Below are 15,698 nucleotides of genomic sequence, written 5' to 3' on the forward strand. Positions count from 1 at the left end.
GTGTTGCAACACCTTGACTTCTTCCAGTGGAATTTGTAGAGAATCCACTTCTCTCTTGATGAAGTCTTGAAATGGTTTGAAGTCATTTGCCAGAGTTGGTGGGGGAGGCATAACAGCTTCATCAGGAGAGGATGAAGAGATGTTAGTCACTGGAGTAATCGCTTTGTCTCATCTCACTGCCTGTTCTCCTCCTGTGGATCAGGAGACCTAGACAGAGAAGCAGTAGGAGATTGCCTTCTCCTATCCTGATGAGCAACACTAGGGGCCCTCAAGAATTGGGGTCTATAGGCCAGTATGGCCACTGGGGTGGTGCAAAGGGCATTGATGGGTGCACCCAAGGTTGTCCATACCAACTGTGTGGGTCATGTCTCTCATGGTGGTAAGCTGGTTCTGCAGAGGTTTCTGGGTGATTCGCTCCCTGGTAGTGGGACAGAGAGCCTTCCAAGGAGACTGAGGAGAATCTGTCATCCTCCTCCTCCTCCTCGTCACTTGGAAGAGGTGGAGCTGTCATGGAAGCTGTGGGAGACTCCATTGGTACTGCATGTGTGTCTGGGCACTGAGATGTGGTCAGTACCAAGAATGTGTCGGTGCTGAACCGGGGCGACTCAGGCATCTCTGAAACCAGCAAGTCTTTAGGCAAATGAAATTCCTGTGATACCAGAATAGCAGGTGGCACCGTTGAGGTAAGCTGAGCAGACATGGCTCATGTAGAAGGAGCTGACAGTAGTGGGAGTCTTTTGCACTCTGATAAATGGCCGGCAGTGTTGTTCTGGTCTTCTGAAGAGCCGAAGCACTTGGTATCGAGGCCCTAGAGCACTCTATCGGAGATCAGCTAGAGGAGCTGGTTCTCTCTCTACCACCCCTTTCCCCCCAATGGTACCAAACTCCCATAGCCTGTGCCCCTTGGGTTTTTAGGCTTACTGGTGGTACCAGTAGCTGAGGAGCCAGTCGTCTCGTGGGTACCCAGTTGTAGATCAGTCAGTACCAGGGTGGTTGATCTTGTTAGGGATCATTTCTCTGTGGTAGATTCTCTACCCAATGACTTGTAGCCTGCTTTTTTGTGGCTTTTTGAGAGGAATCCAAAAATTTCCTCTTCCAAGCTGCCATAGTGTGTTGAGCCAAGGAAGTAGATGGAATCGGCCACTTTGGGGACTCTTGGACGGGGGTGTGTGTCCCAGGGCCAGGGTCAGAGGCTGATCCTAGTGAACTTTCCATCATTAGTAGTCATAGTTTCAGTTAAAGGTTATTGCTAGCTTTTAATTTCAGGCAGAAAGTACACTCTTAAGGCACGTGAAAAGAAAAGGAGGACTTGTGGCACCTTAGAGACTAACCAATTTATTTGAGCATGAGCTTTCGTGAGCTACAGCTCACTTCATCGGATGCATCTTAAGGCATCTTAAGGCACGTGTGACTCTCCAAGACAGCAAATGCAGTGGGAATGTACATAACTGACTAGAATTGGTTCTCGGCAGGAGAAACAACACTTAAACCTGGAAGAGCCAGGCATACCCTGTCCAGGTTTCACTTCCCCAGAGGGAGGAGGCAAGAAAGAACTAAGGACAGGGAGTTCGCTAGTCTTATAACAAAATAAAGAGGGGGGATTATTTTATTGTTCCTTTTTTTTTTTTTTTGAAAAAAGGAAACAGAAGGGGAGTATGAACACAAACTGACTGAAATGCAATGAACAAATACTAATCACTCAAAACAGAAAGTAAAATATAGATGAGGTATTCTCAACTCGGAGGCTGCTGAGGCCCTGTCTCAGGTCAAGGTGGTTGAGAAGGAGCTGAGGGCAGTTTGCCCGTGCAACGCTCTATAGCCCTAATGCAGGGCCTGAGACAGGGACAGCATCTGTGGGGGCTGAATAGACGCTGCTACCTAAAATCTCCGATCTGAGGCATAGGGGGCACAAATACACCTTCAGTGAAGTACCCACAGGACACTACTCGAAGAAGAATGATACTTCCTTCCTCCCACCCTTTGTCTTATCTATTTAGCCCTTCAGGCCTTGTGCCATGTGTCTCTGCACGGTCCAGCACAACGGGGCCTCCAGTTCTCTTGTAACATCACCCATAATAATGTAACTCTGCTCAACTCACGAAAGGGCAAACCGCAGAGATTAGAAAATACGGAGCGGTGCAGAGACCTTCCTTCCTGCTGACAGTGAATCAGAGTCAAGAACATGTTGAACTAGATTTGACTCTTTGCAACTAGATGTGTAACCCACTGGCGGTGTGAGTTAAAAGTCCCCCTGTGAGTCAATCCACAGAGAATACAAGATGTTACAGCCCCTAGCAGCGGTGAACTGCACCTTTCAGAGGATCTGGCCTGAGCCAGTTGGAACCAGTTGTTGTCATGCAGAGGCTCATGTCACGCAGTGCTGACTGTGGGGTGCTGGAGACTGTGTTCAGATGACAAGCTATTGTCTTAAGTGTGAGGGGGCTCCTGGTCCTGCTTGAAGGCTAGGGGACCCTGTAGGGAAGTGTCAGTGTGTGATCTGGGGCCTGAGAACACAGGAATGGCCAGATCAGTGGTCCAGCTAGTCCATTGTCCTGTCTTCCAACAGTGGTCAGTGCCAGAGACTTTAGAGGGAATGAATGGAACAGGCTAATTGTCAAGTGATCCATCCCCTGTCAAGTCCCAGCTTCTGGCAGTCAGAGGTTTAGGGACACCCAGAGCATGGGGTTGAATCCCTGACCATCCTGGCCATTGATGGACCTGTCCTCCAGGAACCTATCTAGTTCTTTTTTGAACCCAGATCTATTTTTGGCCTTCACGACATCCCCTGGCAACAAGTTCCACAGGTTGACTCTGTATTGTTCGAAGAAGTGCTTCCTTTTGTTTGGGTTAAACCTGCTGCCTAATAATTTTATCCGGTAACCCCTGGTTCTTGTGGTGTGTGAAAGGGTAAATAACCCTTCCTTAATCGCTGTCTCTAAACCACTGATGATTTTATAGAATTCTATCCCCTCCCCACGTCCTCATCTCTTCTCTAAACTGAACAATCCCAGCCTTATTCATCCCTGCTCCTAGGAAAGCTGTTCCACACCCCTAGTCATTTTTTTGTTGTCCTTTTCCCAGTCTAATATATTTTTTGAGATGGGGTGACCAGATCTGCACACAGTATTCAAGATGCGGGCGTACCAGAGATTTATATAGTGGCAGTATAATATTTTCTGTCTTATTACCGATCCCTTTCCCAATGATTCTGTTCACTTTTTTGGCTGCCGCTGCACATTGAGTGGATGTTTTCAGAGAACTATCCACAATGACTCCACGATCTCTTTCCTGAGGGGTAACAGCTAATACAAACTCCATCATTTTGTATGTGTAGTTAGGATTATGCTTTCCAATGTGCATTACTTTGCATTTATCAACACCGAATTTCATCTGACATTTTGTTGCCCAGTCAGCCCGTTTTGTGAGATCCCTTTGTAATTCTTTGCAGGGAGCTTTGGACTTAACTCTCTTGAGTAATTTTGTAACATCTGCAAATTTTGTCACTTCGCTGTTTACATCTCCAGCAGCCAGTGTGCAAAGAGCCAGCCTAGACAAGGAGGGGAAGAGTTGTGCTGCTCTGCCTTAAACTCACAGACTTTACGGCCAGAAGGGACCATCATGATCATCTAGTCTGACCTCCTGCACATCGCAGGCCACAGAACCTCGCCCACCCACTCCTGTAATAGACCCAGAACCTCTGGCTGAGTCACTGAAGTCCTCAGATCATGATTTTAAAGAGTTCAGGTCACAAAGACTCCGCCATTTACACTAATTTAAACCTGCAAGTGACCCATGCCCCATGCTGCAGAAGAAAGGGAAAAAACCCACCAAAAAAACAAAAAATCCTTGGGTCTCTGCCAATCTGACCCAGGGGAAAAGTCCTTCCTGACCCCAAATATGGTGATCAGTTAGACCCTGAGCCAGCTTTGTGTCTCTCTGTTTTTGGGTGTTGTTGTAGTAATTGGTCCTCCAAATTTACCCTAATTATGAGCTCATCTGTGAGACAGGAGTGAAAGCTCACAAAATGTCACAATAAGCTATAACAATGAATGTGGAGGGGAAAGAGTGAAAAGGGGAGGGAGACAGACTGAATTAGTCCAAACAAAAATGTCTCCTGATAGAACTCAAAGACTGTGTTAAGATCATGCCTGGTAAACAAGAGAAGTGTGGGATCAGAAATCAGTGAAACAAAATTTGTCAGAAATTAGGCCTAAATGGTGGACAAAATAATGAGCGGACGGGCTATTCCACCCCTCACTCCATTTTGGGGTTCTTAAAAAAAAGATTTTGGCGGGAATATATTTGAACAGATGCAGGGTACTGCTATTCTGGCTGAAAGAAGGGGAAGGAGTGAGCTTCACCATCATAGCTGCCACTCCTCCCTCCCCTGGAACCCCAGGTCTTCTTCATCCTAATCCTGAGAGATGTCCTGACCAGACCAGGCCAGAGAGGGGGACCCAGAGGGCAATGCCACGTCCACCAGCTCTGGCTGACTCCTGAACACCACCTGCAATGTGATGTCTGCCCCCACCAATGCGTCCTTTTCCTGCTCTATATTATTTCTTCTTCTTCTTCCAGTCTCTCTCCTTTTTCTTTCTGTCTAATAAGAATCTGGCTTAGCTGGCCAAGAAAGCTTATTTTGCAGCACTGCTGTGATCCTGCGACCAAAGAGGCAGCTAAAAGCTATGTCCCAAACAGCCCAGTGCTGGTGTGATTTTTCCAGAGTGGCTGATCAGAATATGGGCTGGCTTGTGTTTCTCCGCAGTGAGGCTGCCAGCGAGAGGCAGCACCAGAACAGAAGCTGCATTTTCTCTCTTTGCTACTCTTCTTTCTCTCTGTTGGAAAGAGGTGCCGGCATCAAAGGAAAGGAGCATCACACGCTGGAGAGAGGCAAAGGTGGGACAACTGGGGTGACTCTTGACTCTGCAGCCAGGGAGAGAAGGAACAGACTCCCTCCCAAGGTCACACAGCATGTTGTCGAAAAACTTCTTTATTGTGAATGATGATTTACAGTTTAATATATTCCTAAGAGAGTATTTGATGTTACTTTCTATTCTATCATTATTCCATACTTTCTATTATGGCTCCATGTCTAGTTGGCAGCCGGTATCTAGTGGAGTGCCCCAAGGGTCGGTCCTGGGGCCGGTTTTGTTCAATATCTTCATTAATGATCTGGAGGATGGCGTGGATTGCACCCTCAGCAAATTTGCAGATGACACTAAACTGGGAGGAGTGGTGGATACCCTGGAGGGTAGGGATAGGATACAGAGGGCCCTAGACAAATTAGAGGATTGGGCCAAAAGAAATCTGATGAGGTTCAACAAGGACAAGTGCAGAGTCCTGCACTTAGGACGGAAGAATCCCATGCACCGCTACAGACTAGGGACCGAATGGCTAGGCAGCAGTTCTGCAGAAAAGGACCTAGGGGTTACAGTGGACGAGAAGCTGGATAGGAGTCAACAGTGTGCCCTTGTTGCCAAGAAGGCCAATGGCATTTTGGGCTGTATAAGTAGGGGCATTGCCAGCAGATCGAGGGACGTGATCGTTCCCCTCTATTCGACATTGGTGAGGCCTCATCTGGAGTACTGTGTCCAGTTTTGGGCCCCACGCTACAAGAAGGATGTGGAAAAATTGGAAAGAGTCCAGCGGAGGGCAACAAAAATGATTAGGGGACTGGAACATATGACTTATGAGGAAAGGCTGAGGGAACTGGGATTGTTTAGTCTGCGGAAGAGAAGACTGAGGGGGGATTTGATAGCTGCTTTCAACTACCTGAAAGGGGGTTCCAAAGAGGATGGATCTAGACTGTTCTCAGTGGTAACGGATGACAGAACAAGGAGTAATGGTCTCAAATTGCAGTGGGGGAGGTTTAGGTTGGATATTAGGAAAAACTTTTTCACTAGGAGGGTGGTTAAACACTGGAATGCGTTCCCTAGGGAGGTGGTGGAATCTCCTTCCTTAGAAGTTTTTAAGGTCAGGCTTGACAAAACCCTGGCTGGGATGATTTAGTTGGGGATTGGTCCTGCTTTGAGCAGGGGGTTGGACTAGATGACCTCCTGAGGTCCTCTCCACAACTGATATTCTATGAATCTATGATTCTATGATTCCAGGGACACCATCATAGGATCTGATCATATCAGCCACACCATCATGGGCTCGTTCTCCTGCACATCTACCAATGTGATGTTTGCCCTCGTGTGCCAGCAATGCCCCTCTGCCATCTACATTGGCCAAACCATTGGGACAATCTCTATGCAAAAGAATAAATGGACACAAATCAGACGTCAAGAATTATAACATTCAAAAACCAGTCGGAGAACACTTCAACCTCCCTGGTCACTCAATTTCAGATCTAAAAGTTGCAATTCACCAATAAAAATACTTCAAAAACAGACTCCAACCAGAAACTGCAGAATTGGAATTAATTTGCAAACTGGACACTGTTAAATTAGGCTTGAATAAAGACTGGGAGTGGGTGGGTTATTACACAAAGTAAAAACTATTTCCCCATGCTAAGTTCCCCACTGCTGTTACTCACACCTTCCTGTCAACTCTTTGAAATGGGCCATCCTGATTTTCACAACAAAAGGTTTTTTTCCTCCTGCTGAGAATAGCCCACCTTAATTGATTCGTCTGTTAGAGTTGGTATGGCAACCCCCATTTTTTCATGTTCTCTGTGTATATATATCTTCCGACTGTATTTTCCAGTGGATGACTCCAATGAAGTGGGGTTTAGCCCACGAAAGCTTATGCCCAAATACATTTATTAGTCTCTAAGGTGCCACAAGTACTCCTCGTTTTGTTTTGTTTTTTGCTGATACAGACTAATACGGCTCCCACTCTGAACTAAATGATTGCATCTCTCCCCACAATAGATCTAGAAGCACAAAGAACACCCTGGAGACCAGGCCTTTAAATGTTAGGAAACATCAGAGATAAGGTAACATGTACATACTTCCTTCGTAGTGCTGTTGTGCATGTGTGTTATGATACAGACTCACAAGTGTGGCCTTGGGGTCAATTCCCTGCCCCCCACAGCATGAATTTCCTCCAGACTCCCGAGGGATGTGGTGCTTCCTCCATCCCTTGATGAGATGTCTTTCTCGAGTCTGCTTTGGTCCCAAACTCGCTACTGCGCCATGCAGGAGGCCTGTGATGTGTAGGGGGGCCAGATGAGATGATCTAACAGTCTCTTCTGACCTTCAAGTCTCCAAATCTCTGCAAAACCGAGTGCGGCACATTGAGCATCCTCTGATGGTTCCACGTGTGGCCTGCTTGAACCCTTGCACGACCACTGAGTGTGTGGGGGTGACCCAGGGGGAGTAGCTCAAACACGCACAGGAGCCGGCTCGGGGCAGGACATGAGCCCTGAAGGGCAGGGCTGGGGGTGGCAGTGACGTGACAAGAGCCTTTTGCAGCACTCATCTGATTGGTGAAAGGAGGTTGGGAGGCGGTGACCTCACAGAGAGTCCATGACAATGGCCAGGGAGGACAGGCTGCTGGGCAGGGGGATCTCAGAGATGCCCGGGGCTTTGCTGCAGGGAGTCTCCTTCTTGAGGTGTCTCCTTGAGGACTGAGAGAGAATTCAGGGTCTCGTATGTGAGAGCGAGGTGGAGCCTCTCTGGAGTTTTCTCCTTTCCCACTGCTAGTTGAGCGAGAAAACAGACGTCCCTGTGGAGAAGGTAAGAGCCCCAGAGAGGTTTGGTACCGAGGCAGCCTGATCCACCCTGTGCTGGCCAAATTCTCGGCACGGAAAACAGGAGGTTAAGGTGGGACAATTTTCCCCCAGCTAGGCCTTTGTCCCTTCGAGTCCTTGGGGTTTGTCTTTTTTGGTTTCCCTTTTCCTGCTTCCCTCCCTCCACTGGCGAGGAGGGGGCTGCTCTGTCGCCCTCATGGTGGGAGGCCTCCCAAAGAGATGGGACAGGAAGCGTGCTCTGAGAGTGATCCACACCGGTGACCTGAGCCATCCCTGGGCCATCTGGGGAACTCTCAGCCCACTGCCAGAGTCTCAATGAGATTGGCTGAGCAGGGGGTTTCGTGGCAGGGAGGAGATTCAGGACTTTGTTGTTCTCGTTTAAGGCCCAGCAAATAAGCCAGAACCAATCATCTGCTTGGTGAATTGTTCTCCTTCTCGCTGCTGATTGTCTCTGAGCCGTCCCTGGTTCTCGCTGGTATTCTCGTGCTTCTAAAACACTTGCTGAAGAATCAGTGTGAATGGTTGTTGGTCTGTAGCTCATTGCAGGTCCCTTTATTCTGATCATTCAGTGTGTGAAACTCCAGACTGATCATAGAATCATAGAATATCAGGGTTGGAAGGGACCTCAGGAGGTCATCTAGTCCAGCCCCCTGCTCAAAGCAGGACCGATCCCCAACTAAATCATCCCAGCCAGGGTTTTGTCAAGCCTGACCTTAAAAACTTCTAAGGAAGGAGATTCCACCACCTCCCTAGGTAACACAGTCCAGTGTTTCACCACCCTCCCAGTGAAAAAGTTTTTCCTCATATCCAACCTAAACCTCCCCCACTGCAACTTGAGACCATTACTCCTTGTAATGTCATCAGCTACCACTGAGAACAGTCTAGATCCATCCTCTTTGGAACCCCCTTTCAGGTCGTTGAAAACAGCTATCAAATCCCCCCTCATTCTTCTCTTCCACAGACTAAACAATCCCAGTTCCCTCAGCCTCTCCTCATAAGTCATGTGCTCCAGTCCGCTAATCATTTTTGTTGCCCTCCGCTGGACTCTTTCCAATTTTTCCACATCCTTCTTGTAGCGTGGGGCCCAGAACTGGACACAGTACTCCAGATGAGGCCTCACCAATGTCAAATAAAGGGGAACGATCACGTCCCTCGATCTGCTGGCAATGCCCCTACATGTGCATCCCAAAATGCCATTGGCCTTCTTGGCAACAAGGGCACACTGCTGACTCATATCCAGCTTCTCGTCCACTGTAACCCCAGGTCCTTTTCTGCAGAACTGCTGCCTAGCCATTCGGTCCCTAGTCTGTAGCGGTGTATGGGATTCTTCCGTCCTAAGTGCAGGACTCTGCACTTGTCCTTGTTGAACCTCATCAGATTTCTTTTGGCCCAATCCTCTAATTTGTCTAGGGCCCTCTGTATCCAACCCCTACCCTCCAGCATATCTACCTCCCCTCCCAGTTTAGTGTCATCTGCAAACTTGCTGAGGGTGCAATCCACACCATCCTCCAGATCATTAATGAAGATATTGAACAAAACCGGCCCCAGGACCAACCCTTGGGGCACTCCACTAGATACCAGCTGCCAACTAGACATGGAGCCATTGATCACTACCTGTTGCGCCCGACAATCTAGCCAGCTTTCTATCCATCTTATAGTCCATTCATCCAGCCCATACTTCTTTAACTTGCTGGCAAGAATACTGTGGGAGACAGTGTTAAAAGCTTTGCTAAAGTCAAGGAACAACACGTCCACTGCTTTCCCCTCATCCACAGAGCCAGTTATCTCGTCACAGAATGATGGTTAGTTTGAAAGTCAGGACACCTGGGTCCTGTTCCCAACTCTATCCCGACAGGTTGTGTGATGGAAGACAAGGCCCTTCGCTTTTCTCAGCCTTCGTTTCTCCCTCTGTCAGTTGGGGAGAACAATCCGCTCATACCTGCCTCCCGGTCGGGGGAGGCTGGGGAGCTGTGGGGACCTGTTTGAGAATGTCACTCGTAGCAGTGTATCGTAGGAGGTGTCCTATCGGGTTGAGTCATTCCAGAGAATGATGTAGTGCAGCAGAACCCATTTTCCCAACCTGGCATTACACAGCTTTGCATGTGAACCTAACCAACCGTGCACACAGGTCCAGAAGCCGGCGATTTCTCCTTTGGCTGCTAGATGGCACTGCAGGCTCCCACTTCCCCCTTCTCCTGGTCAGCGCAATGGGGGTTAGTCTCCCCAAAAAGAACGCCCTTCTCGTTTTGAACGTTCCTTGATGTGCGCCCTGTGGACTGTCGGGATACGTGTCAAAAAGATGGTCTACACAACGACAATCTTTCTTCCTTTTTAGACGTGACGACACTTTTGGTCAAGATCCTTGGTTATTCAGGGACTTATCCCGGAAGACCCAAAGTATTTGGGACATAAGACTTGTCTGGAAGGGCGCACAGGGCGAAAGTGCTTTTGGCCATAGCAGGTTCCTTGTCCCAAGAATGATGTCAGTCCCCCTTCCAAACAAGGCCCAAATGAGCTGTTACCAGAATTGCCCTTTACCTTGGGGTACGCCCGTTTGTTAGGGTTACTCTTCTGGTGGGGGGGAGATTCTGCAATTCTGTCAATGTGTTGCTTTTGTCACTTGTGTTTTCCTATGGAGCGCTACTCCTTCCTTCTGCAAGTTCCCTCCCAATGGAGCTACCCTGCAGGACCTCAGTTCCCCAGGGCTGGGGTCTTCCAGCCCCCAAATGTGATGAACATGAACAGACACACAGTCACACACACATGAACATAGCATGTCGGAGAGGACTGGGTCATCAGTACTCACAAGCTGACCCCTGATGTGTCCCGGGACTCAGTGAGCTGGATTGAACAGCAATTTAAAGCCGGTCCCCTCATATGTCCTTGGACTCAGCGGGCTGGGCTGAGCAACACCTTAATCTGCCACCCTCCTCTGCCCCCAGGTTCAGCACCTCCCTATCCCCACCTTCACCCCACAACCTTTCTGCTAGTAACCCACTTGCTGAGCAAACCCCCGAGGATTTTTGGGGCTGCAGGGATCTTGAGCTTGGGTACAAGGAGCGTTGCTGCAGAGTGAATGGAGAAGCCAAAAACACCCATGGAGGTGGGGTGGGGGGCTAGCAAACTATAACTGATCACATGAGGCAGGGTCAGGAGGCCATACCTAGAGAGAGACCGAGGCACAGAAAGAGACAGATGGATCTCAGCACTCCTTGAAGCGGGAATCTATCAGGGTTCCCAGGTGGCCTTGGTAGCTGAGGGACCGAAGTGCTGGAGCCAGGCAGAGCCCCTAGCACAATCAGTCAGGAAAAGCGAATGAGGAGGACTTGTGGCACTTTAGAGACTAACCAATTTATCTGAGCATAAGCTTTCATGGGCTAAAGCCCACTTCATCAGATGCATGCAGGGGAAAATACAGCAGGAAGATATAGATATAGACATATTGATACAGAGAAGACGAGAAAATGGGGGTTGCCATACCAACTCTTAACGAGACCAATCGATGAAGGTGGGCTGTTAGCAGCAGGAGAAAAAAAAGTTTGTTGTGATAATCAGGCTAATCTGGGGGGACTAAAACTGCAGGGCAGGGAGACCAGTAAGTGTTGGGGGGTCCCAATCCAGTCCCCCAGCTTCTAGCTGCCCACCCCCTTAAGGCTGCCATTGTTGGGAGCCCCCTCCATCTGCAACTTCAACTTGTAAAGATTGTAGATAAAACGTGTACAGCTGTGTGCCTTAGGGAAAAAAGTTACACACAGGTACATCAAACCCATGCAAAAGAAACCACAGTGGGTAAAACCAGGGAACAAAAGCCTGAGCAGCCAAAACCCCAGCCTGCTGTTGCTCCCACGAAGAGGGAACTGTTCCAATATCTCATCCTTCACATTTCTCATAGGAACTACCAGGTCCTGATGAAACTGGGGCCGATTGAAAAGTGTGAAAATATTTTTTAAAAGAAAAAACATCCACAACTTAGTTCCATTTTATTGACAGCATCATTATTCGTACTCACCTGGCTTGACCTTCTCTGGCAGAAGAGAGGCAGTCAGACGCAGATGAGGACCACCAGCTGTGCCCCCACAAGACTGGGCTCTGGGCCAATCCTCCAGATATCTGAGACCCACATCCTTCCCCAGAACAACCACCTTCAAAGTGGACCAGACCCACATCCCTCCCCAGAATGACCATCCATGACCTGGACAGCGCCCCCAGCTCAGCCAGGAAGGAGAACTCTTGAAACTTTCTTTGGCTTTTCATCTCCCTGATCTTCCCCTAATTGTTGGGGGCTGAAAATACCTGGCCGTGGGAAACGAAGAGGCAGGCCTTGGATTCTACCTGTCGGGAGCCCACAGCTCACACCCAGACGGTCGCCTACGGTCTGGTGACACGCTAGAAGGGCCATTTGCAAGTAGTTCAATTTTCCAGCTCAATTTGGCTGTTGGTTTCTGGCCCAAAATTCGGAGGCCTGACAGCGTCAGCACTGGGCAAATGTGGCTCGTTGCTGGAAGAGTCTGATTCTCACTTCGTCTTCTCCCTTCCGAGGGATCCTCCGCGTCTCTCAGCAGCTCCTGGGGTCCCCAGCCGCTGTCACCCCAGCCAGTCGGCAGACTGACGGCAGGGCAAGAAAGCTGACGCCGAACCCTCTTTGCTGTTGGCATCCGGGACATCGCAATCAGCTTGTGCAGAAAAACACACAGACCCCCACCCAGAGCACATCGTTAGTCACACACACAGGACGTCGTTCATCGCTCATCACACACACAAAACATTGCACGTCGCACACACAACACGTCGCACGTTCCACGTTGCATGTTGCACATCGCACACGCAAACAGAAGACGTCGCACCTCACACTTCACATGTGCATGTCTTCTTATTTGCCATGTTGAGTGCGTGTGTGATGTTGAGTTTGTGGTGTCATGTGACGTGGTGTGTGTGTGTGTGTGTGTGAGATGTGCTTTGTGTAGTGTTGTGTGTTGTGTTTGTGTGATGTGTTGTGTGTGTAGTGTTATGTGTTTGTGTGTGACGGGTTATGTGTCTGTGTGACGGGTTGTGTGTCATGTTGTATGTGTGTTGTGGGTTGTCTAGAGTGTTGTATGGATTGTGTGTGGTTGTGTGTTTGTGGTGATGTGACGTGGTGTGTGGGTGTGTGAGACGTGTTTTGTGTAGTGTTGTGTATGTGTGTGTCTTTGTGGTGTGGTGTGTGTGTGTGATGTGTTGTGTGTGATAGTGTGTGTGTGTGTTGTGGGCCGTTTTGTGTGTCGTGTTCAGTGTGTGTATGGTGTTGTGTGTGTGGTGTCATGTTACGTGTTTTGTGTGATGTGGTGTGTGTAGTGTGTGTGTGTCGTGTGTCGTCTTGTGTGTGTTTGTGTGTTTGTGTGACGTGTTCTGTGACGTGTTGTGTGTGTGTGACGTTGTGTGTCACATTCTGTGTGTTGTGTGTTGTCCAGAGTGTTGTGTTGAGTGTATGTGACGTGTTGTGTGTGTGTGTGTCTGTGTGGGTGTCTGTGATGTGTTGTGTGTCAGGTTGTATGCCTGTGTTGTGTTGTGTGCCATTTTGTGTGCTGTGCTGTGTATGTGACATGTTGTGTGTCGTGTTGTGTGTGTTTGTGTATTTGTGACATGTGTGTAGTGTTTTCTGTCTGTGTGACGTGGTGTGTGTCATGCTGTGTGTGTGAGTGAGACGTGTTTGTGAGTGTGACATGCGACGTGCTGTGCGTGAGACGCACAACGTGTTGTGTGTGTGAAGTGCGATGTGCTGTGTGTATGACGTTCGACATGCCACGTGTTGTGAGTGCGATGTGCGACGTGTTGTGTGTGTCCATGCTATGTGCAACGTGCATCGTGCGACAGGCGACGTGTTGTGTGTGTGCGTGCGACATGCAATGTTTTGCGTATGTGCATGCTACACACGACATGTTGTGTATGTGACGTGCGACGTGCTGTGTGTGTGCGTGCAATGTGTTCTGTCTGTGCATGCGACACACACCACATCACACACAACACGTCTCATGACACCACAACCACACAACACACACTCAACATGACATACAAAACGGCACACAACTCAACACACACACACACAACACGACACACAACACGTCACACAACACTCTATATGACACACAACACGACACACAACACTACACACACACCCCACGAAACACAACACATCACACACACACATTGAACACAAGACTCTGGATGACACACAGCACACACACAAGACATCACACACACACAAACGTGTCTCACCACACACGTGGGCAAACGTGGCTGGTTGCTGTCAGGGTCTGAGTCTCCCTGCGGGTCCAGGGGCCCGGCTGCAGCTCCCGCCCCAGCCCTCCCCCCGGGGGCGTTTGCTGCTGCCCCTTCCCGTGTCCCGGCCCCTCCGGCCTGGGTGTGTGGCTGGTGGCTGGTCTGTGGAAACGCCTGTGGGATGCGGCTTCCTTCGAGTTCCCAAAGGGTTTGTCGGACTTGCCACGAGTCTCCTTTACCGTGCAAGAGATCCCGGCTTCACCTTTCCACCACGTCCTTGCCAAGGCTCCGTGCGCAGCTGAATCTGGAGGTTTTTTCCACCTGTGTTTTTCCCCACCATCCTGCCTGCAGAGGGAGAGCTGCATTCGGGTCTGACTGTGGTGTGTTGGTCAAGGTGTTGGATTCTCACTCGGGCGGGAGAGAGTGTGGAGAAGACCTTGGAAAGGTGAAGTCGGGGGGCAGGACTTTTTCAGGTGCCTGTTTTTGTGGGGGTTTGTTGAATGTTGTTTTTTGTTGAAATTGAGAGAAAGGTTGTTGGCTTTTCGGCCTGAAGGCTTGTTCTGTCCAGCAGCCCAAAGTGCCAGCCTTGTTTCACCTGTTTAATCTTGGACAGGGGCAGGGTCACGTTAGCACCTTTGACTCTTTTGGAGCCCCTTGACTCGACTGAAATGACCACAAAAGTTCCCACCCCCTGTGTGAGTAGCATGTGGGACTGAGCGTCTTTTTTCCTTTCTCCCCTCTCGGATGTCAGAAGCACCCTAGACAGGTGCATGGCTCCTTTCCCTTCACATGGCATGATACTGGGCACAGCCTGAGACAAAACAACTATCCCAGGGACAAGTGCAGAGTGGGGAAGGTGACTGGTGGGGTCGGACTCTCCTTTGGGTTATTACAAACCCGGGGTTCCTGCATTTCCTACAAAACAGAACCTGTTTTCTAAATCGCTTCTCTGCTAAGGCTGCGTCTACGCTCCCCCTTGTGTCAGTAGAATGTATGTCACTCAGGGGTGTGAAGAAGCCACCCCCCGAGTGAGACAAGTTACACCGACCTAAGTGCTGGTGTGGACAGTGCTATGTCGCTGGGAGAGTTTCTCCTGCCAACATGGCTACGGCTGCTGGCTGGGGGTGGGGAGCTCCCTCCCGTAGGCTTCCAGCGGCTACACTAGAGAGCTTCCAGCGGGGCAGCTGCATGGGTGCTGCGAGGCCACTGTAAGCTCCCCAGTGCAGCCACAGCCTTAGGGCAGGGACGATGCCCCCCGCGGGACTCTGGGGATACAGTCCGAGCCTGTCACCTCCAGGGCACTGGGGTTCTCTTCTGCCCAAGGCAGGAGTGAAGAGAAGTGTGTATGACGTGATGACCATTCAGAGACTGGTAAGGAATGAGCTGGTTTGAGGGAAGTTGATCTCAGTCCAGTTGCAAGTCGGCAGATGTCTACAGAACAAAGACCAGCAGGAACCTTGGAATCTAGTGATCAAAGCATGGAGGCTGAGGAGTGAATTGCCCACAGGGACTGAACTCCCGTCCGGTCCCCAGAGCTGGTCTCAGTCAATCGGGGCTGAAGCACATTGACGGGACACCTCAGGGAAGCTTGCCCAGCCATTGCTGGAGCTGGAGCTATTCTGTGGCTGGATACACAGAAATTCCTTCTCCCGGCCCCTCAATTCAGCATTTCTCACTGGGAAGAAATTCAGAGTAAAATACGGCAATCAAAGAAATCATGATGAATGGGGAAAAAACTGTTTTTTTT

At 49.6% G+C, this 15,698-nt stretch overlaps 1 long non-coding RNA gene across 1 annotated transcript in view; it reads right to left on the bottom strand.

Moving 5' to 3' along the window:
- The window catches only part of LOC122463338, a 35,936-nt gene extending 20,462 nt beyond the window's left edge, over positions 1-15,474 (bottom strand). Inside the window, exons 1-2 of the long non-coding RNA XR_006286602.1 lie at positions 15,463-15,474; positions 14,222-14,227 (exon numbers count right to left, since the gene is read on the bottom strand). This is a non-coding gene — a long non-coding RNA (uncharacterized LOC122463338). The remainder of the gene's footprint in view (positions 1-14,221; positions 14,228-15,462) is intronic.
- Positions 15,475-15,698: the final 224 nt, after the last annotated feature.

The sequence above is a fragment of the Chelonia mydas genome, chromosome 19, assembly GCF_015237465.2.
Source record: "Chelonia mydas isolate rCheMyd1 chromosome 19, rCheMyd1.pri.v2, whole genome shotgun sequence".
Taxonomy (NCBI): Eukaryota; Metazoa; Chordata; order Testudines; family Cheloniidae; genus Chelonia; species Chelonia mydas.